This window comes from Vipera berus (assembly GCF_964194415.1).
Source record: "Vipera berus genome assembly, chromosome: 5".
Classification (NCBI taxonomy): Eukaryota; Metazoa; Chordata; class Lepidosauria; order Squamata; family Viperidae; genus Vipera; species Vipera berus.
In genome coordinates, this window is record NC_138207.1 from 2150161 (window position 1) to 2172745 (window position 22585).

At 47.4% G+C, this 22585-nt stretch overlaps 1 protein-coding gene across 1 annotated transcript in view; it reads right to left on the reverse strand.

Annotated features, from left to right (window-relative positions):
• LPP (LIM domain containing preferred translocation partner in lipoma) overlaps positions 1 to 22585 on the reverse strand; it is a gene marked incomplete at its 3' end in the record, with an annotated part of 145524 nt that overhangs the window by 13294 nt on the left and 109645 nt on the right. The gene's annotated exons all lie outside the window — the stretch shown is intronic.

Sequence of the window (22585 nt, forward strand, 5' to 3'; positions counted from 1 at the left end):
ACACACACACACACACACACACACACACACACACTTAGGGAAGTCCTCGACTTACGACCACAATTGAGCCCCAAATTTCTGTTGCTAAGCAAGACATTTGTTAAATGAGTTTTGCCCCATTTTTCGACCTTTCTTGACACAGCCGTTAAGTGAAATACTGCAGTTGTTCAGTTAGCAACACAACTGTTAAGTGAATCCGGCTTCCCCCAGAAAGTCAGAAAGTCGCAAAAGGGGATGACGTGACCCCAAAGGGACTCTGCGACCGTCGTAAATACGACTCCGTTGCCAAGCATCTGGATGACCTCACAGATGTCCAAATGTTCCTAAGTCAATTTTTTCATTGCCATTGTGTTGTGATTCAGGGTCAGCCTGTGGGTTCGGCAGTTGGGTCGGACGATTCAGAGGAGGAGGAGGAGGGGGGGTGTTGGAGAGCCTGCAGAGGACAGCCCGGAGGCTCCGCAGAGCCCTCAGCCAGGCCCCTCCCATCTGGTCACTACGCAGACCCAGCTGTGCGAGCCTGACAGCGTGGATGAAGATGACCCACAGCTGGCCCTGTTCAAGGACGCCCGACGCAGGAGGCAGTCAGTCAGGAGTAAACAGAGGGAGGCAATGGGGCACCTCGGAAGGAGGCAGAGAGAAGCCACGCCCTGAACTGTATAAAAAGGGAATGCGTGGGAGGGCTGGTTTGCTGAAGGCAACCGCTTGAATAGCTCCTGTTTCTTCGTTCGTGTTTGCTCTCTTTGCTCTGTTTGCTCTGTTTTGGATCTGTTTTGTGTAAATAAATTTGGCGGGCTTACTTCCAGCCTTTTGCCTTTTGTAAAGGGGTTGTCCCTGCCCTTTCTGCAGGGCCGGTAGTAGGCTGGAACAGAACACATTGTAACTCTGAACGGATACTAAATAAAGTGTTGTAAATCGAAGACTACAACCATTTATTTGTTCAGCAACCCTTCAAAGTTACCATGGCAATGAAAAAAGTGACTTGTGACAAGTCCTTGCACTTACGACCGTCACAGCACCCCAGAATCTCCTGATCCAAATTCGGACACTTGGCAACTTGACGGTTTGTATTTGTGACGGTTTGCAGCATCCCGGAATCACGCGATCCCCTTTTACGACCTTCTCATAAGCCAAGTCGGGAGGGGGAGCCAGATTCACTTAACAATGGTGCAACTCACTTAACGACTGCAGCGATTCGCTTAACAACGGTGGCAAAAATAAAATGGGGAAAAACTCACGTCACAAATTTCTCACTTAGCAGCATACATTTCAGGCCTGAAGGATGGATGTTATGTTGAGACCTCAACCCTACCTGCAAATCAATAAATTAAAAATGAAACGAAAAAACAAATAAACTCAAAACGTGAGACATTTGAGTCAATGGACCACCGAGTGTTTTTCTGCCTTTCCTTTTTTTTTAACGTTTCTAGTTTTTCTGTCTTATATAGAAAAGAGCTGGAAGGGACCTTGGAGGTCTTCTAGTCCAGCCCCCCCCCCCCCCGCTCAAGCAGGGAAACCTAGATCATTTCAATCAATCAATCAATCAGAATAGAAGCTGGAAGGGACCTTGGAGGTCTTCTAGTCCAGCCCCTGCTCAAGCAGGAGACCCCCCCCCCCATCACCATCTCAGACAGGTGAATGTCCAGCCTCTTCTTAAAAACCTCCAGTAATGGAGCACCAATGATTTCTTTCAGCAAGCAACTTTTCTGCCCCGGTGCAAATGTGAAGGGATCAACTTTAAAAAAATCTCGTACCTTCTTTTCTTAAGGACAAACTTAACATTTGTTCGTCCAAAATTGCCTGGTGTGCAGCGTTGTCTCCCTCTCTCCGATCCTTCCCACCACACACACACACACACACACACACACACACACCCGGCCCGCACGCTCGGCCGAGTTTGAACGGTGCCCAGTTGGAAGGACACCTGCATCAATCTAGGTTTAATTTCCATAATGTGTTTTTTCTTCTTTTTTTTAAAGCAGGGGCTAAAAATTAGCTAAAGAACTCAGGCAACGGGGGTGTGGGGGGGAGGGGGAAAGCAATTTAGGAATTGGAGGTTTTGCCGCCTCTGAGAACATCTGGACAAACGGCCGGTACATCCTTCCTCAACCTTGACGGGAGCTTTGCAATTAGAGGAGAGGGACGCTGGGCGGAGGCAGATCAGCTGCTTTTTGTTGGCGCTCACGGAAAACGTCTCCCAAGCTTGTTCTTTCTTAGAAAATAGAATATTTGTAGCTAAAGGGTTGAAATGGGTGTCTGTGTGTGTGTGTGTGTGTGTGTGTGTGTTTCCTGGGAGCTGTCCGAGGTTGGTTGTTTTCTTGCAGGCGTTTCGTAACCCAGTTAGGTAACATCGTCAGTGCTAGAAGGGAGAAGGGTTAGCGTTCAGTCTTCTAGCACTGATGATGTTGCCTAGTTGGGCCATGAAACGTCTGCAAGAAAACCACCCAGCTCAGACAGCACCAAGGACCTCACAGTTCTCCTCCTCCTCCTCCCTTCTCGCACAGATGATGTTACCCAGTTGGGTCATGAAATATCTGCAAGAAAACCACCCAGCTCAGGGAGCACTAAGGACCCCACAGTCTTCCTCCTCCTCTCTGCGAACCCCTCTGCCTTCTAGCCCTGATGATGTTATATTCATATTTATATATTTATTAAATTTTTATACCGCCCTTCTCCCGAAGGACTCAGGGCGGTGTACAGGGCAATAAACATTAAAAAACAAAGTACAAAAGTTAAAAACGATTAAATGATTTATGCCCGATATATACAATAGTTAAAACCATATTAAAACCCAACCCCCAAACCCATCAGACCAGGCCGGCTTGCTCAAATAAATGTTACCTAGTTTGGCCTTGAAACGTCTGCAAGAAAACCACCCAGCTCAGAAAGCACCAAGGATCCCACAATCCTTTCTTTTCTTTTTCTTCTTCCTTCCTTCCTTCCTTCCTTCCTTCCTTCCTTCCTTCCTTCCTTCCTTCCTTCCTTCCTTCCTTTCTTTCTTTCTTTCTTTCTTTCTTTCTTTCTTTCTTTCTTTCTTTCTTTTTCTCTTTCTTTCTCTTTCTTTCCTTTTTTCTTTCCTTCCCTTCCTTCCTTCCTTCCTTTCTTTTTCTTTCTTTCTTTCTTTCTTTCTTTCTCTCCTCCTCTTCCTCCTCCTCTCCTCAAGCCCCCCTCCCTTCTAGCCCTGATGATATTCCCTAGTTGGGTCATGAAAGGTCTGCAAGGAAACTACCCAGCTCAGAGAGCACCAAGGACCCCACAATTCTTTCTCTTTCTTTCCTTCTTTCTCTCCTCCTCCTCTCCACAAGCCCCCCTCCCTTCTAGCCCTGATGATGTTACCTAGTTGGGCCATCCATGAAAGGTCTGCAAGAAAACCACCCAGCTCAGAGAGCATCAAGGACACTCCCGTCCTTTTTTCTCCTCTATGTGAAAAAAGGCCACTAGATGGTGAACAAATTTGAATGAATAAATGAATAAAATTCAACCCAGGACAGGTAGTCCGTGACTAACAATCATTTGCTCAGTGACTGCTTGAAGTTATAACGGCACTGAAAAAAAGGGGATTTAGAAGCATTTTTCACACTTGGTTGCAGTGTCCCCCGTGGGTCACGTGATCAACATTCAGAGGCTTGGCAACTGGCATGTACTTACGACTGTTGCAGGGGTCCCAGCGGTCACGCCATCCCCTTTTGCAACCTTCTGACAAGCAAAGTCATCGGGGGAGCCAAATTCACTTTAGCAACAACCGTGTGACTAACTTAACTGGAGCGATTCACTTAACGACCACGGCGAAGGAGGTTGCAAAATGGGGCAAAGCTCATTTAAAAACAGTCTCGCTTAGCAACGGAAATTTTGGGCTCAACAGATTCCCTTCGCGGAATCTGGCCTTCTCGTTCGTTTTGCTTTTGCAAAAAGAAAAAGGAAAAAAAAAGCGATCACGTGACTGCGGGACATGGCAATCGTCATAAAAATGAAGCGGTTGCCAAGGAAGCAAATTTGGATCCCGTGGCCATAGGGGATGCTGCAACGGTCCTAAGTATGAAATTCACCTTTTTTCCCAGCGCGGTTGTCATTTCGAATGGTCACCGAATGAATGTCTATAAGTCGAGGACATGCGTCGGTGATGGCGAACCTTTTAGTGACCGAGTGCCCAAACGGCAACCCAAAACCCACTTATGTATCGTTGGGTGCTGGGTGGGTGTGGCCCATTGGGTGGGCGTGGCCCATTGGGTGGGCGTGGCTGCGGTGCTGACGGCAGACTAGGTGGGACTAAAAAGTTCAATCAATTCCAACTTTGCGAGATGGTTTTTTTCCCCCGCGAGAAGTTGAAATTGATTGAACCTTTTTTTTTTTTTTTGCACACAGCGGCGGAGGCCTAAAGCGAAAAGGTTTTATAAAAGCCAGCTGAGGGCCTGGGACTGGGCTGACGGCGCGCGTGCTCACAGAGAGGGCTCTGCGTGCCACCTGTGGCACGCGTGCCACAAGTTCGCCAGCACGGACATACGTCATTTAAGACAGAAGTCCGTAACCTTTCGGGCGCCAGGGACCGGTTCCGTGGAGAGAGGTTTTTCCACGGACCGGAGAGTGTGTGGTTTTGTGTGCTGCCTGCATCCCACCGAGGGGTTTTTACTTGTTTGTGCGGACCGGTTGCTGGCGTGCCGCGGCCTAGACTGGGGTTTGGGGACCCCTGATGTAAGAGACACGAAATCTGGGAGTTCAAGGTTGGACTGGCTCAGAAGCTCTCCTCTCCTCCGTCTCTAAGGGCTCAACGCAGGCGAAGAAAAAAAGATCTAATTAGAACTAATCAAGGGGAAAGCAACAAACAATAGCAAACTCACTTTAAGTGAAGGATTAAAGCTGTTGCAAATTGAATCACGCACCAAGAAGCACGGAAATCGGTAAATGGGGCTTTCTGCCTCAAAACTCCCCAGCTCCTTTGCATGGCTCACCACCCGCCAAAATTCGCAGGCTACGATGCACCGCCCTGGCTTCCATGGCTCACAGCAGCCCTGCTGGCTGAGCCTGATGGGAACTGTGGTGCCACGCATCAAAATCCTTTGGCCTTCCAGCCCCAGACTATTATGATGGAGGAGTTTTGTGCCTTAAGAAGGTTTTTCGAGAAAAGGTACACAACCGTGTGTTCAGGATGGCGCGAGGACTCCTGCCTTCCACAGGGGGTTGGACTGGAAGACCTCTGAGGTTCCCTCCCAGCCCTGTGATTCGATGTGATTTATCCTCCACTAAAGCAAGTTAAGGACGCGGTGGCTCAGTGGGTTAGGGCGCTGAGCTTGTCGATCAGAAGGTCGGCAGTTTGGCGGGTCGAATCCCGAGTGCCGCGTAGCAGAGCGAGCGCCTGTTACTCGTCCCAGCTCCTGCCCACCTAGCAGTTCGAAAGCACGTAAAAATGCAAGTAGAAAAATAGGGACCACTCCGGTGGGAAGGTAACAGCGTTCCGTGCGCCTTTGGCGTCTAGTCATGCCGGCCACATGACCACGGAGACGTCCTCGGACAAGCGCTGGCTCTTCGGCTTTGAAACGGAGATGAGCACCGGCCCCTAGAGTTGGAAACGACTAGCACGCGTGTGCGGGGGAACCTTTACCTTTACCTTTAAAGTGAGTTACTTCAACCTTAATCTTCAACAACTTTAAAACACAATTCCCTCCATCTAGCCCAAAAGCTACCCTTCCATTTCCAGAAACGGGGGGAAAGGGGAAAACAAAAAATGTTATTATTATAAATCGTCCGCTTATAACTTGCCATTTGCAAAAATTCCCACTACAAAATCTGGGAAAGCTCGTCTATTTTGCCGGGAAGATTCTCAACGAAAAGCTCCCGTTCATACGGCAAATGAGCTCTCCGAAATAATAGGCAGCTTCTCGGCTGAATTTGTACTCATTTACCTCCGACTTGAAAAGGTAAATAAATAGAAAGTTCCCAAGATGGCAAGTCGCCATTAAGTTGCATCTGGAAAAGATCTTTCTTTTTTTTCCTTTTTCGTTTTTCTTCTCCAAGTCATTACTCCTAAAGGGAATCGTCTGGTACTGAAAAACATTCCGAATCACCCAAATTGCTGAGATCTGCCAGCAAAATTACGGTAATTTTTATTCCTCCCCCCCTTCCTTCTGCACAAAAGAATTCAATCAAGGCAAGAGGACGAGGTTTGAATAAAGGGCATTAACAAGGTCAAGAGGGCGTCCGTCCGTCCGTGATGAAAGAATCAAAGGCCTCCCCCCCCTTTCACACAAGCTGTTGTGCTCTGTCTCGCAAAGCGGGACCTTTATTTGCTCTGTTTTCCAACTTGTCTGCCCAAGAAAGCACACAACTTCGCCCAGGCTTTGCAACCGAAACTTTGGCCTGATCTGATCACCCCCGCTGGTGGTAGTGCCTCGTGGTCTTTTTTCTGCCCTCTCCAAGATGTCCTGAGAAGATATGACGACGACGGCGGCTCTGCTGGCAGCAGGTGTGATCCAAACAAACCACGATGGCTTAAAGATGGTTCAGGCCGCTGGCGGAGGTAGAGGAACAAAGGCGGACGGACAAGGAAACGAGCAAGTCGGGGGGGGGGGCTTTGAGTGCGAGGAGTTATCCTCGCCCAAAAGGCCGCTTCAATCGGGTAAACATCACGCAGGGACTTTGCAGAGAGCCGTCTCCTCCTCCGTCATTCGAGGAGGAGCCGATATCCCTAAGTAACCTGGGTGAGATGAATCAGAACAAGCTGGCAAGCTGTTGGCCGCTTCCTCCTTGAATGGACCTTGGGAGGTGGCCCGCTTGCCGTGCCTCCGAACCCTCTCAATCCTTCTAGACTTTTTGGCAGAACAAAGAAAACTTTGGCAGGGCTGGGCCGCCAGCAGAGCACAGCAGAAGAGTTGGAAGGGAGCTTGGAGGTCTTCTAGTCCAACCCCACCCCTGCTGAAACAGGAGACCCTAGACCATTCCGGACAAACGGCTATCCAGACTCTTCTTCAAAACCTCGTGATGGAGCAGCCACCACTTCTGGAGGCCACTTCCGTTCCACTGAGTGTTTTCTCCTTAAAACATACTTTATTTTAAAGGAAGGAAGGAAGGAAGGAAGGAAGGAAGGAAGGAAGGAAGGAAGGAAGGAAGGAAGGAAGGAAGGAAGGAAGGAAGGAAGGAAGGTCAAAAGAAAGAAATGAGAGGAAGAAACGAAGGAAGGAAGGAAGGAAGAAAAAGGAGGAAGGAAGGGAGGGAGGATGAATAGAACAGAACAGAACAGAATAACAGATATAACAGAATAATAAGAGTTGGAAGGGACCTTAGAGGTCTTCTAGTCCAACCACCTGCTCGAGTAGGAGACCCTAGACCAGGGGTAGGCAACCTCGGCTCTTTTATGACTCATGGACTTCAACTCCCAGAATTCCTGAGCCAGAATGGCTGGCTCAGGAATTCTGGGAGTTGAAGTCCATGAGTCATAAAAGAGCCGAGGTTGCCTACCCCTGCCCTAGACCATTCCAGACAAATGGTTGTCTAGTCTCTTCTTAAAAGCCTCCCATGATGATGCACCAACTTCTGGAGGTGAGGAGTTCCACTGGTTAATTGTCCTCCCTGTCACAAAGTTTCTCCTTAGTTCCAGGTTGCTTCTCTCCTTGATGAGTTTCCATCTGTTTCTTCTCATCCTGCCTTCAGGTGCTTTGAAGAAGAGGTTGACCCCCTCCTCTTCTTTGTGGCAGCCCCTGAAATACTGGAACACTAGAAGACCTCCGAGGTCCCTTCCAACTCTATGATTCTGTGATCTTGGCCAGGGGGCTGGTCTAGAAGACCTCCGAGGTCCCTTCCAACTCTATGATTCTGTGATCTTGGCCAGGGGGCTGGTCTAGAAGACCTCCGAGGTCCCTTCCAACTCTATGATTCTGTGATCTTGGCCAGGGGGCTGGTCTAGAAGACCTCCGAGGTCCATTCCAACTCTATGATTCTGTGATCTTGGCCAGGGGGCTGGTCTAGAAGACCTCCGAGGTCCCTTCCAACTCTATGATTCTGTGATCTTGGCCAGGGGGCTGGTCTAGAAGACCTCCGAGGTCCCTTCCAACTTTATGATTCTGTGATCTTGGTGAGGGGGTTGGTCTAGAAGACCTTCGAGGTCCCTTCCAACTCTATGATTCTGTGATCTTGGCCAGGGGGTTGGTCTAGAAGACCTCCGAGGTCCCTTCCAGGCCCTAAGATTCCACGATTGCACGGAGGTCCTCCCTGATCTGACGAGATTGTACACCTTGGCCCTCTTGAAACCCATAGCAAAAAATATTTGGATGGGAGGAAGGAAGTGAGAGAAAGGGCACCCCCTTTTTGGACCCCTCTCCCTCCTGGGGTCCTGCAACACACACACCCCTTTCCCCCCTTCCCCCCCCCAGGTTCTGGGGGGGAAAACGATCCATCCAGCGCAACTGATACCTGGAAGAAATTTGAGGAGGGGGCAGGCCCCCTCCGCCAGAGCCCTCTTTCCGGCAGCTTCTCCGTTCTAAAAGGGGGCTAATTCCACCTTCTGAAAAGGAAGATAATGTCCATGTTTCTTTGGTGGAGAACAGATAATTGAAGTTATTTTCTTTCCAAGAAAGGAGAGGTTCTGCAAAATGGATGGCCGGGGTGTGTGTGGGGGGGAAATAAGCGTGTAGCTGTCTCGCTGGCTGCCGGCGCTGTCATTATTGCCTCTTCGTATCTGCAAGGTGTTTACTGCCTCCTTAAGTGCCTTTTTCCTCCCTCGTTTTGGCCCGCATTTTCTTTCTTTCTGGGGGGTGTGTGCTGTGGGGAGGGGGGGAAAAAGGGTCAGAAATGGATGCTGCTCAGTGCAACGAGCCGCCCACGGTGCCGGGGTGGGTGGGTGTCCAAGGCCCTTTCCCGCAAGGGGGTGAGAGAGGAGGATGCGACAACAATCTTCTGGAATTCACCGGGGAGGTTTCTGGCCTGGTGAGAGGTTTCAGATGGTGGCAGCAGCCGTTGACCCCCAGCTTTAACAGAGGGAAAACGTCGGCACCGGCGGCGGTCAGCAGGTGCCTGTAAGAGTCCGGGGCTGGCTGGGCAATTCCTAAATTCAGGATAAAGTGGTTGCCAAGAGGACATCGACTACACTTGAGGGAGTCCTCGATTTATGAGCACAATTAGGACGAGAATTTCCACTCCCTTCTAGCCCTGATGATGTTACCTAGTTGGGTCGTGAAACGTCTGCAAGAAAAACCACCAGCTCAGAGAGCACCAAGGACCCCACAATCCTTCCTTCCTTCCTTTCTCTTTTTTTTCTTCCTTCCTTCCTTCCTTCCTTCTTTTCTCTTTTTCTTTCTTCCTTTCTTCCTTCCTCTTTCTTTCTTTCTTTCTTTCTTTCTTTCTTTCTTTTCTTTCCTTCTTTCTTTCTTTCTTTCTTTTTCTTTCTTTCTTTCTTTCTTTCTTTCTTTCTTTCTTTCTTTCTTTCTTTCTTTCTTTCTTTCTTTCTTTCTTTCTTCTTTTCTCTTCTCTTCTCTGCAAGCTCCCCTCCCTTCTAGCACTGATGATGTTCCCTAGTTGGGTCGGGAAACATCTGCAAGGAAACCACCCAGCTCAGAGACCACCCAGCACCCCGCAGGTCAGCCCTGAGCTACTAAGATTCTCTTCTATTGGATCTGCAACCTGTTTCTGCCAGGTCTCCCCCACGCCGGCTCCTTGGCCGGGATGCCACGGACACCGTCCTCCCCTCCTCAATTTGCCCCCCACCCCTGATTCCAACCCAGACCCTTCCCCTTGCACTGCCACGCTTGTTGACTTGGCTTGTTGAAGAGGCTAACCTCCTCACTGCCTCCCACGTTCTGCGTCCTTTAAGCCATCGGTGTCGTTCAATTATTATATTCCCGTTGTGGGAGTCATCCCAGCAGGCGTCCTTGGTGCCCATTAAATGATGTTTGCTTTGCCAGGGCCCAGAAGCGAAGCTCATCTCGTTGGCTTCCCGGTCTCTGAACATCAGCGCATCAACGAGCAAGGCCGTGAACTTTGCCAGCCAATGTTCTCTTCGCTTTTTCACTGAATGGCTTAATCAACCCCCATTAGACCAACAATCCCGGTCTTTCTCCGGCGTGCAATTTTTTTCCCCCCCACTGAGGTCAGGGTTTCAAGATATTTTTCCGCCCACCTTTGCAAGATCCAATTAAAGTCCTCCCGGCAGGGTTTAGCCAAGTGTCTGTTGGACAGTCCTCTTGAGGTGCGCCACGGTGATGTTCAATCAAACAGAACTGAGCCGGAAGGGCCCTTGAAGGTCTTCCAGTCCATCCCCCTGCTCGAGCAGGAGACACATTTCAGACAAGTGACTGTCCAGTCTCTTCTTAAAAGCCTCCAGGAATGGAGCACCCACCGCTCCTGGAGGCAGGTTGTTCCACTGGTTAATTGTCCTGACTGTCAGGAAGTTTCTCCTTAATTCCAGGCTGCTTCTCTCCTTGATGAGTTTCCATCCGTTGCTTCTTCTCCTGCCTTCTGGTGCTTTGGAAAATAAATTGCCCCCCCTCTTCTTTGGGGCAGCCCCTCAAACATTGGAAAACTGCTATCATGTCCCCCCCTAAACCTTCTTTTCTCTAGACTGGCCATACCCAATTCTTGCAACCATTCTTTGTATGTTTTTATCTCCAGGACTTTGATCATCTTAGTTGCTCTTCTCTCTCCGATTCTTCTCCGATTCTCTGGATCAGGTCTCTTCTGATCCTCCACACTACTACTTTGTGTTGTAATTTGCTCTGGATGGTGTCATCTTTAATACTGGAGAGGCGTCCTATCCTGGACCATCAGTCTATCGTCAAATAAGGGCAACCGCAGCCCAAGAAACCAAAGATTTCTTCTCAAGGTTTCAGGTGATGTTCTCCGTTCTTGGTCCTCTTCCTGGTCCACGGATGGGAAAGATGGGCAAAGACACCGTTTGAGCTCCTAATGTGTTGAGTTGGATCTTCCAAGCTTGTGATGGGACATTAAGTTGCGTTTTCTCCACGTTGACTCACAGGAACAGAACAGAAGAATGGAAGGGACCTTGGAGGTCTTCTAGTCCAACCCCCTGCTCAGGCAGGAAACCCTATATGCCATTTGTCCAATGTCTTCTTAAAAACCTCCGGTGTGGAAGCACCCACAATTTCTGGAGGCTAGTCGTTCCACTGGTTAATTGTTCTCACTGTCAGGAAATTTCTCCTTAGTTCTAGATTGGATCTCTAAAAGATCTTCTACCCGTTACTTCTTGTCCAGAACAGAATCCCAAAATAACAGAGTTGGAAGGGGCCTTGGAGGTCATCTAGTCCAACCCCCTGCTCAGGCAGGAAACCCTAGACCATTCCAGACAAATAGTTGTCCAGGCTCTTCTTGAAAACCTCCACTCACAACCTCTGGAGGCAAGCAATTTCATCGGTTAATTGTTCTCACTGTCAGGAAATTTCTCCTTAGTTCCAGGTTGCTTCTCTCCTTGGTCAATTTCCATCCATTGCTTCTTGTCCTGCCCTTCAGGGGCTTTGGAGAATAGGTGGAGCCCCCCCACTCTTCTTTGGGGCAGCCCCTCAAATACTGGAGGACAGCTGCCAAATCATGTCACCCTTGGTCCTTCTTTTCATTACACTAGACCAGGGGTAGGCAACCTCGGCTCTTTAATGACTCATGGACTTCAACTCCCAGAATTCCTGAGTCAGCATAGCTGGCTCAGGAATTCTGGGAGTTGAAGTCCATGAGTCATAAAAGAGCCGAGGTTGCCTACCCCTGCACTAGACATACTCAATTCCAGCAACCGTTCTTTATATGTTTTAGTATTTGAGGGCCTGCCCCAAAGAAGAGGGAGCCAAGCTATTCTCCGAAGCGCCTGAAGGCAGGACAAGAAGCAACGGATGGAAACTCGTCAAGGAGAGAAGCAACCTGGAATTAAGGAGAAACTTCCCGACAGTGAGGACCATTAACCAGTGGAACAGAAGTTGCCTTCAGAGGTTGTGGATGCTGGAGGTTTTTAACAAGAGACCGGACAGACACCTGTCTGAAACGGTAGGGTCTCCTGCTTGAGGGGGCGGGGGGCTGGACTAGAAGACCTCCAAGGTCCCTCCCAGCAATATTCCGATTCTAATTCCAATTCTTCCTTGGGCGTCCTGCATCTGGTCTACCTGTTCTCCCAAGTTCTGCAGATCCACATCCTGTTTCTTTGATGGGTCTCTTCCGCACGTCTTGCCTCAAGGAGCAGCTTTGCTGGATTCTCCCGTTTCTCCGTCCATCAGATCTACGCCTGATTTAATGGATCTTTCTCCCTTCTCTCATCAGCTGAAATGCGAGACCAGGCACCGCTCCAGTTGTTTGACTTTCACCCTCAAGGAGGGCCAGTGTGTGCCAGGCTGTTCTCAGAAAGGAACGCAAGCGTGCCACAAAACTGCAGACCACAGTTTTGATCTGGAGCTGCCTGTCTTTGACTTTCTTAAAAGTACCCCCACCACCACCACCCCGAGGAGGAAACTTTTTATTTCTCGATCCTGTTTTCTTATTTCACGCCTTATTTGGTCCTTCTCAGTTTTTCTGAGGGACAAAAACAACCTGGAGGGATTGGAGGAACTGACTATGTACAGCCCATTGAGGACAGAAGGGAAAGGGGTGTGTGTGTGTGTGTGTGTGAGACGTGAGGTCCCTTAATTGGGTCATGAAACACCTGCAAGAAAGCGACCCAGCTCAGAGACCACCAATGACCTCACAGTTCCTCCTCCTCCTCCTCCTCCTCCTCTCCACAAACCCCCCTCCCTTCTAGCACTCATGATGTTACATAGTTGGGTCAGGAAACATCTCCAAGAAAACAACCAAGCTCAGAGAACACCAAGGACCTCACAGTTCTTCCTCCTCCTCCTCCTCCTCCTCCTCCTCCTCCTCCTCCTCCTCTCCACAAGCATCCCTTCCTTCTAGCACTGATGACGTTATCAAGTATGGTCACAAAAAGTCCGCAAGAAAACCACCCAGCTCAGAGAGCACCGAGGACCTCACAGTTGTTCCTCCTCCTCCTCCTCTTCTTCTTCCTCCTCTTCCTCTTCTCCTCCTCCTCCTCTTCCTCCTCCTCCCCCACCAACCCCACTTCCAGCACTGATAATTTTACCTAGTTGGGAAACGAAATGTCTGCAAGAAAACACTCATGTTCAGAGCACCAAGGACCTCACAATCCTCCTCCTCCTCCTCCTCCTCGCTCGTCCCACTTCCTTCTAGCACTGATAATGCTACCTAGTTGGGTAATGAAATATCTGCAAGAAAACAACCAAGTTCAGAGATTACCTAGGACCTCACAACCCTCCTCCTCCTCCTCCTCCTCCTCTCCGCAAGCCCCCCTCCCTTCTAGCCCTGATGATGTTCCCTAGTTGGGTCGTGAAACGTCTGCAAGAAAATCCCCAAGGTCAGAGCGCACCAAGGACCCCACTGTCAAATATTTACTGTCTTTATTTGGCTTGAAAAACCTCTGGCTTTTGCAAAAAGATCTTTTAACAGCAACACCCACCCAAGTTTCAGAGAGATAGCTGGCTGCAGATGTTTTTTTGTTTTTTTTAAATGGCCCTCATTTAAAAAGCTACTAAAAAAGAGAAAGAGAGAGAAAGACAGAAGGCAGGAGTGTCTGCGTAAAAGAAAGGATATTTAAAATGAAGGCAAAGCTTCCTTTTAAAAAAAAAGAAAGAAAGAGGGAAAAATACAGAGATTAACCAAGCGGTTTCTACCTAAAGAGTTTGCAGGTGGTAATTTGCTTTTTGCAAGCTTTGGTTTCCCCCTCTGTGCTCACACCCACAAAAGCCCAGGCCAGCCGCATTTACAGGAGATGCAAATTTGTGTGTTTTTTTATTATTATTAATTTTTTTTTAAAAAAAATCAAAGCTAAATTGTTAAATTCCCCCATCGCCCTTCTTTTTTCTTTGCTTAGAAATGAGAGGTGTAGTTCTGCAGTTCGCTTGGATAACGTTAGAACAAAAGAGAAACTTCCTGACGGTGAGAACAATTAACCAGTGGAACAACCTGCCTCCGGAAATTGTGAATGCTCCAACGCTGGAAGTTTTCAAGAAGAGATTGGACAACTATTTGTCTGGAACGGCATAGGGTTTCCTGCCTGAGCAGGGGGTTGGACTAGATGACCTCCAACGTCCCTTCCAACTCTTTGTTATTCTGAGATTCTATTCTGGACAAGAAGTAACGGGTAGAAGATCTTTTAGAGATCCAATCTAGAACTAAGGAGAAATTTCCTGACGATGGGAACAATTAACCAGTGGAACGACTAGCCTCCAGAAATTGTAAGTGCTTCAACACCGGAGGTTTTTAAGAAGAGATTGGACAAATGGCATATAGGGTTTCCTGCCTGAGCAGGGGGTTGGACTAGAAGACCTCCAACGTCCCTTCCAACTCTATTCTATTCTATTCTATTCTATTCTATTCTATTCTATTCTATTCTATTCTATTCTATTCTATTCTATTCTATTCTATTCTATTCTATTCTATTCTATTCTATTCTATATTCCATTCCACTCCACTCCACTCCACTCCATTCTATTCTATTCCACATTTTCTATTCTATTCTATTCTATTCTATTCTATTCTATTCTATTCTATTCTATTCTATTCTATTCTATTCTATTCTATTCTATTCTATTCTATTCTATTCTATTCTATTCTATTCTATTCCATTCCATATTTTCTATTCTATTCTCTTCTCTTCTCTTCTCTTCTCTTCTCTTCTCTTCTCTTCTCTTCTATTCTATTCTATTCCATTCCATTCCATTCCATTCCATATTTTCTATTCTATTCTGTTCTGTTCTGTTCTATGTTCTGTTCTGTTCTATTCTATTCTATTCTATTCTATTCTATTCTATTCTATTCTATTCTATTCTATTCTATTCTATTCTATTCTATTCCACATATTCTATTCTATTCTATTCTATTCTATTCTATTCTATTCTATTCTATTCTATTCTATTCTATTCTATTCTATTCTATTCTATTCTATTCCACATATTCTATTCTATTCTATTCTATTCTATTCTATTCTATTCTATTCTATTCTATTCTATTCTATTCTATTCTATTCTATTCTATTCTATTCTATTCTATTCTATTCTATTCTATTCTATTCTATTCCCATCTTCTGCTTCTACTCCACCCACCAGGAGGGATTCACTGTCAACTCAAAGGACCAGCATCCACAGCTGAATGTCTACGGAGATCCTCCATCATCCAGGCCAGGTTTGTCCCAAAGGTGCTTTTTCCAGAGGCAACTGGACTTTCTTATTTTTCTTTGAAGACGTTTCGCTTCTCCTCCCAGAAGCTTCTTCAGCTCTGACTGGATGGTGGGGAAGGGAAGGATTTATATTTACATTTGCAAATGACCAGCAGTCTGCAAGGAGTATAAGTCCTTCCCTTCCCCACCTTCCAGTCTAGAACCGAAGAAGCTTCTGGGATGTGAAGCGAAACCTCTTCAAAGGAAAAACAAGGAAGTCTGGTTGCCTCCTGCAAAAAAAATAAAATAAAAAAGCACCTTTGGGAGATTTGCCGTGATTTCCAACTTATTTCTTTGCACGTTTCCCTCTGCTGCTCCTGTCCAGGCCGTGGTGAGCGTGCGTGTGTGCACGTCAGGCCCGAAGCAGGATGGAGGAAAGCTTGTTGACGGCTAAAAGGCGAAAGCAAATATTGTATTTTTAGAGCACCCGGTTGACTTTTACAAGCATCTCAGCTTGTAAATGCCCGTTGCCTGAACGGGAAACCACTTGGAGGAAAAATAAAAAAGAGAGAAGGGAAAAAAAACACACAGCTGTAATATTTCTGGGATGGAGTGAGTCACTGTCCAGAGTCTAAAACGGGAGGGGGGGGGAGAATTAATTTTTGCAGATGTTGTTGCCATTTCATAGGGATAAGCAGGAGGGAGAGGGGGGGGAAAACCCCAGATCTTTTTACATGGATGATCCGGTTGCTGCTTGGAAGCTAAGCAGGGACTGATCCGGCAGCTCCTTGGATGGGAGACTGGGTACTGTGTACTAGACTAGGAAACAATGGAAATCCATCGGTGGCAGTGCCTGGATAGTGTTGGATTTTGCAAAAGTGCTTTTAAGAGACTGGACCAAGCCCAGCACAAAGAGAGGAATCAATGAGATTTGAAACCATTTCAAGGCATTTCAAATTTATTACAGTGCTAAGGCAAGCTGCAAACAGAATAACAGTTGGAAGGGACCTCGGAGGTCATCTAGTCCAACCCCCTGCTCAGGCAGGAGACCCTATACCACTCCAGACAAATGGTTGTCCAATCTCTTCTTAAAAGCCTCCAATGATGGAGCACCCACAACTTCTGGTGGCAAGTAGTTCCACTGGTTGATTGTTCTCAAAGTCAGGATGTAGGTTTCCCATTTAATTCCAAGTTGCTTCTCTCCTTGATTAGTTTCCATCCCTTTGCTTCTTGTCCTGCCTTTGGAGAAGAGGTTGACACCCCACATCCCCACCTCTTCTTTGGGGCAGCCCCTGAGATATTGCATAAAAGCCCCCCAAATATGAAAGAAAGATTAAATAAAAACAACACGTTGAATACAGGAAGCATGAAATCCTTCTCTCTGTATGCATATACGTGCGTATAAGAGAGAAACAATAAGTGTAATGGAGTCTAAAAATAATGAGGAACACAGATCCTAAAATAAATCCAAATAAGATACGATTAGAAAAAGGCCCGGTCTTAAGGAACGCGACGGCGGCGTATGGCACAAATAAATGGCTGCCCAGAAACGGGCGAATTGAGAGGCTATTTTTCGAGGCCTGGTTCGAGAAGAGCTTGAAATAGAAATTTATTTATTTATTATTATTTATTAATTTAATTTCTATACCGCCCTTCTCCCGAAGGACTCAGGGCGGTGTACAGGGCAATAAAAATTTCCTTGCCTGGGAATTTCTCCCAGACGGGATATATAAGGGTCTGCCTAGAGGCCTTGGATAAGGAACGGTATAATAGCGCAAACGCCTAGAGTTGCTCTGGAAGCGTCACCGCTGGGACATATAAACGAAGATGCAGAGGAATATCCTAAAATTGGGCACTGATGATGTTCCCTAGTTGGGTCATGAAAGGTCTGCAAGGAAACAACCCAGGTCAGAGAGCACCAAGGACCCCCACAGTCATTTTCTTCCTCCTCCTCCTCCTCCTCCTCCTCCTCCTCCTCCTCCTCCTCCTGCTCTCCGCAAACTCCACTCCCTTATAACCCTGATCACGTTGCCTAGTTATGAAGTTTTCTCCACTTTTAGGCTGAAAATCCAACTGTAGATTGCTTACACCAGGGGTAGGCAACTTTGGCTCTTTTATGACTTCTGGGACTTCAACTCCCAGAATTCCTGAGCCAGCCACGCTGAGGGGAAAGGGAGAGGTTTCCAAGCTGAGCCCTGCTGGCTGAGGAATTCTGGGAGATGAAGTCCAGAAGTCACCAAGGGGGCCATAGTTCCCCACGCTGGCTCAGGAATTCTGGGAATTGAAGTCCACGAGTCATGAAGGGGCCATAGTTCCCCCACTGTGGCTGAGGAATTCTGGGAATTGAAGTCCACGAGTCATAAAGGGCGTCATAGTTCCCCATGCTGGCTCAGGAATTCTGGGAATTGAAGTCCACAAGTCATAAAGGGGGCCATAGTTCCCCATGCTGGTTCAGGAATTCTGGGAATTGAAGTCCACGAGTCATGAAGGGGCCACAGTTCCCCATGCTGGCTCAGGAATTCTGGGAGTTGAAGTCTCTCCAGCCCCATTGATGTCCACAGGAGAAAAGTCACAGTCAGCCCTCGGCTTATGACCACAACTCAGCCCAAAATTCCCATTGCAAGCAAGATGGTTGTTAAGTATGTTTTGACCCGTTTTACGAGTCTCCTTGCCCCAGTTGTGCAATTAGTCACACGGTTGTTAAGTGAATCCAGCTTCCCCATTTGCTTGTCGAAAGGTCACCAAAAAGGGATTATCACATGACACCCCCACCCCCCGGGACGCTGCGACCATCGTTAAGTGCAAACCAACAGCCCAGTGTCCGAATTTTGATCACGGGGATGCTGCAACGGTCGTCAGTGCAAAACCGGTCCCAAGTCCCATTTTCCAGTGCCAGTTGTAACCAGACAGTCACTAAATGAAACGTCATTACGTCGAGGACTAGGTGGGTTTCCTCACCCACATCGGTTTCCGACAAAAGTTCCTTCCCTGCAAGCTTTGCCCTCTTGCAAAAAAACGCAGTTTGCGCCGAAATTAAATGCGAGATGTGCTTGAGAGAGCGATGGGTGCATTATACACACACACACACACACACACTCTGTGCACACAGGCACACACACACACACACCAGCACAGAGAGGGCTGAGAATTCGCAGAGGCTGCCCAAATGGGGCGATCCGAGGGAGACAGGCGCACCTCTCCGGTGTGACCTGCTTCTGAATACGCCACTGCTCCATTCCACACTCAATTATCTGCAAAAGTACACAATGTGCTGTTTCCAAAAAAAGACGCCGCGGCGGCAAGTCCACGAGGACGGCTCCCTGCGCCGAACGGAGGAGCAGCGTTTAATCTCTGGTGCGCCTGTGTAATTTCGTACAAATGGGGTTGATTTGTCAGCCACAGATAAGAGGTGGCGGTGGGGGCTTTTTCCCTCTCTCTCTCTCTCTCTCTCACACACACTTTTTCTCTTTCTCTCTCTTTTCTCTTTCCCACTTTCTCTCTCTTTCCCTTTCTCTTTCTCTTCCCCTTTTTCTTTCTTTCTCCCTCTTTCCTTTTTTTCTTTCTCTGCCTCTCTGCCTTTCTCTTTTCCTCTCTCTCTGCCTCTTTTTCTTTCTCTCTTTCCCTCTTTCTTTGTCTCTTTTTTTCTCTCCCTCCCTTTCTCTGTCTTTTCTCTCTCTCTCCTTTCGTTTCTATGTCTCTTTGTCTCTTTTCCTTTTCTTTCTTTCCTTTCTTTCTTTTTCTCTACCTTTCTTCCTTTTTTTCTCTCTTCCCTTCTCCTCTTTCTTTTTACTATCTTTCTCTATTTCCGTCTTTTTTCTTTTTTCTCCCTCTCTCTTTCCCTCTTTTTCCCTGTCTTTTTCTTTCTCTCCCTCCCTCTTTTTCTCTTTCCCTCTTTTTTCTTTCTCTTTCTCTCTTTGTCTCTCTCTTTCTCTTTTTTCTCATTCTCTCTCTCCCTTTCTTTACGTGCCCCCCCTCTCTCTCCTCTCTCTTTCCTCCTCGCCTCCCTCCTCAACATCTCTCTTATTATTTCATAAAATGTCTAATTGCAGGCTTTGGGGAAAGCGGGCTGCAGGTCGGTAATAAGGCTTTTGATAGAAAAGTGGAAAACAAATCATTTACTACTTGCGGGGAAGGGAAGGCAGGCGAACCCTGCCGGGTTATTACGGAGTCATTATACAAATCCCCTTGGTTCTTTTTTTGGCCTGGCTTCTGGAAATTTGCAGCTTTAGAGCAGAAAAACCTGCAGAGATAAAATGGATGGTGGGGCAGGTGGGAGGACCTCTCCTTCCTTTGCTGATCACAGCCTCATCTCCTCCAGATGTTTGATCCCCAGGACAGGGAAGAGGCCGCGTCGTGGACCCCTGGAGTTGAGAGGGACCTCAGAGATCAACTAGTCCAGCCCCCTTTGGTTGCAGGACCCAGGAAGGCGTGCGTTTTTCCCAACCCAAGTTAACTCTTACACCGGTGGACTTCAACTCCCAGTGTAATGTATTGGGCCTTTTACTTGAACTGTTTTCAGGTGTCTTTGAATGCTGCTTGAGATTGCCTAATTAGGGTGTCTGTGTAACGGTTGCTGGCTGCCCAGACATGCAGTCTCCAGGACGATCATTGGTTGGCTCTGGGGCGGGAATGGGTTCCTTCAAAGCTATTGGCCGCTGCCTAGTGGCCAACCGTATAAGTAGCTGCGTAGAAGCCTCTGTTCTCAGTTCTGTTCCTGTTCCTACAATAAAGCAGTGTTCCTGCTTTGAACCCTCTCGTCTCGCCTCCTGCTTCCCAAGAATCCACAACACCCAGAATTCTCAGCAATTCCCACCCCCACCGCACCCCGAGACTGGGCAATTCTGGGAGTTGAAGTCCTCCCATCGGGGGAGTTGGCAAGATTGGGAAACGCCGCATTAGGAGGTTTTGGAGAGAGGTCCATTAATGTTCTCCAGAGAAGGAGAAGACGACCCCACTTCACGAGGCAGACTGTTCCACTGGCTGACAGCTTGTCCAGCCTTGAAGGTCCTCCTGATGTCTACCTAGAACCTCCAACCTTTACGTTTTAACTCTTTGGTTCTGGTCCTGTCTCCTCCTCCTCCTCCTCCTCTTCTTCCTCCCCCTCCTGCTTCTCCTACTACTTCTCCTCTTCCTTCTCCTCCTCCTCACCCTCCTCCTCATCTTTCTTCTCCTATTCTCTCTCTCTCTCTCTCTCCCTCCCTCCCTCCCTCCCTCCCTCCCTCCCTCCCTCCCTCCCTCTCTCTCTCTCTCTCTCTCTCTCTCTTTCTCTCTCTCCCAATCAGGAAGATGCTGAAATGTCTCTCAAGGAGCTCAAAGCATCCTTTTCACACGCAGCTCTTATGCAACACAGGAGCAAGGCCGGCTTGAGAATTCAGACGGCCTAGATACAGCCTGCCTTATTCTCCTATTGGCTTCGGATATAGGTCCGATTCAGATCCAATCTAAGCTTACGTTTGGGGGAAGGGGGGGGATCAGAAAGGCGTCCTCCAGATGCTTTTGCAAATTGGTCCACCACACCAGAAATAAAAGCAGTGGCTGTTGCAATTAAGATATATGAGCTAAGATGAGCTAAGAAGACAGGATAGGATAGGGTAGGATAGGATAGGATAGGATAGGATAGGATAGGATAGGACAGGACAGGACAGGACAGGACAGGACAGGACAGGACAGGATAGGATAGGATAGAAGAAAATAGATATATTTTCACGTGAAAATATTAGTACCGCTTTATGCAGCCTTAGTAAGGCCACACCTGGAATCCTGCATCCAGTTTTGGTCACCACATTACCAAAAAGATGTTGAGACTTTGGATAAAGTGCCGAGAAGAGCAACTAAGATGGTTAAAGGCCTGGAGAGTAACACATATGAAGGACAGTTGCAGGAACTAGCAGGAAATGGCCAGTCTAGAGAAAAGAAGAACTAGGGGTGACATGATAGCAATGTTCCAATATTTGAGGGGCTGCCCCAAAGAAGAGGGGGTCAAATTATTCTCCAAAGGACCAGAGGGAAGGACGAGAAACAATGGTTGGAAACTGATCAAGGAGAGAAGCAACCTGGAACTAAGGAGAAACTTCCTGACAGTGAGGACAATTAACCAGTGGAACAACCTGCCTCCAGAAGTTGTGGGTGCTCCAACACTGGAGGCTTTTGAGAAGAGACCAGACAGCCACTTGTCTGAAATGGTATAGGGTCTCCTGTTTGAGCAGGGGGTTGGACTAGAAGACCACTAAGGTCCCTTCCAGCACTGTTATTCTAAGTTCTATGTACGTCGTAAAGCTGGCACCAAAATTGCTGAACGAAGGCATCCCGAAGGAGACTTGTTCCTAATTTAAGCAAGCAACATTAAGCCGAAACAATCCCTTATGTCTGTCAACCGTCCCAAGGCTAGGAAGCCAGCAGAGAACAATGCAATCACGCGTTCCATATTTTAAGTGGAAAGGGAAGAGGAGAAAATTACTCTAAGAATTGCTAACAATTAATCTTTTAAAAGTCCTTCCAAAGCTCCAGGCTGAAAGCCGAACCATCGGATGGATGCCTCTTCGAACGATAAGATTTTAATTTTTCGGGGAGAGATCCCCAGATTGTGTGAAGAAGGAAGAAAGAAAGGAACAAGCCGGGTGTGATACACAATTATTTTGCATGCCACTGCGCACAGAGCCTGCAAACACACTGGAGCCACTGAATTTTCAGGTCACGGCACCCACGGACGCCGCACCAGGATGTTGGCCTGCCTTGAAGATGTGACTGTGCTAACCAGCTCGGGGGGGGGGGGGGGCAACGGGAGTGTGGCATTTTGGGGGTGGCTGATGGATTAGAGAATGCCCTACCTTCCCCTCTGCATATTTGGCTCCCTCTGTCGCCATCCTGCTTAGTTTTATTTTATTTGCATTTTTAAATTCCAGATCTTTATTTACTGTTTTACTGTTTTATACTGTATTTTAATCAATGTCTGTAAGCCACACAGACTCATCTCTGGAATGAGGGTCAGCAGACAAGTTTAATAGACAGGTAGATAGACGGGGGTGGGATAGACAGATGATAGATAGATAGATAGATAGATAGATATGATTGATGATACATATAGATAGAAATTAAAGACAGATGATAAATAATGATAGAGAGATAAGATTGATATAGATGGCTGGATATATGGCTGGCTGAATATATGATAGATAGATAGATAGATAGATAGATAGATAGATAGATAGATAGATAGATAGATATGGATGAGATAGATATAAAATAGGGATGGATGATAGATAGATAGATAGATAGATAGATAGATAGATAGATAGATGATAGATAGATAGATAGATAGATAAAGGTAAAGTTTCCCCCGCACATGCGTGCTAGTCGTTTCCGACTCTCGGGGCCGGTGCTCATCTCCGTTTCAAAGCCGAAGAGCCAATGCTTGTCCGAGGACGTCTCCGTGGTCATGTGGCC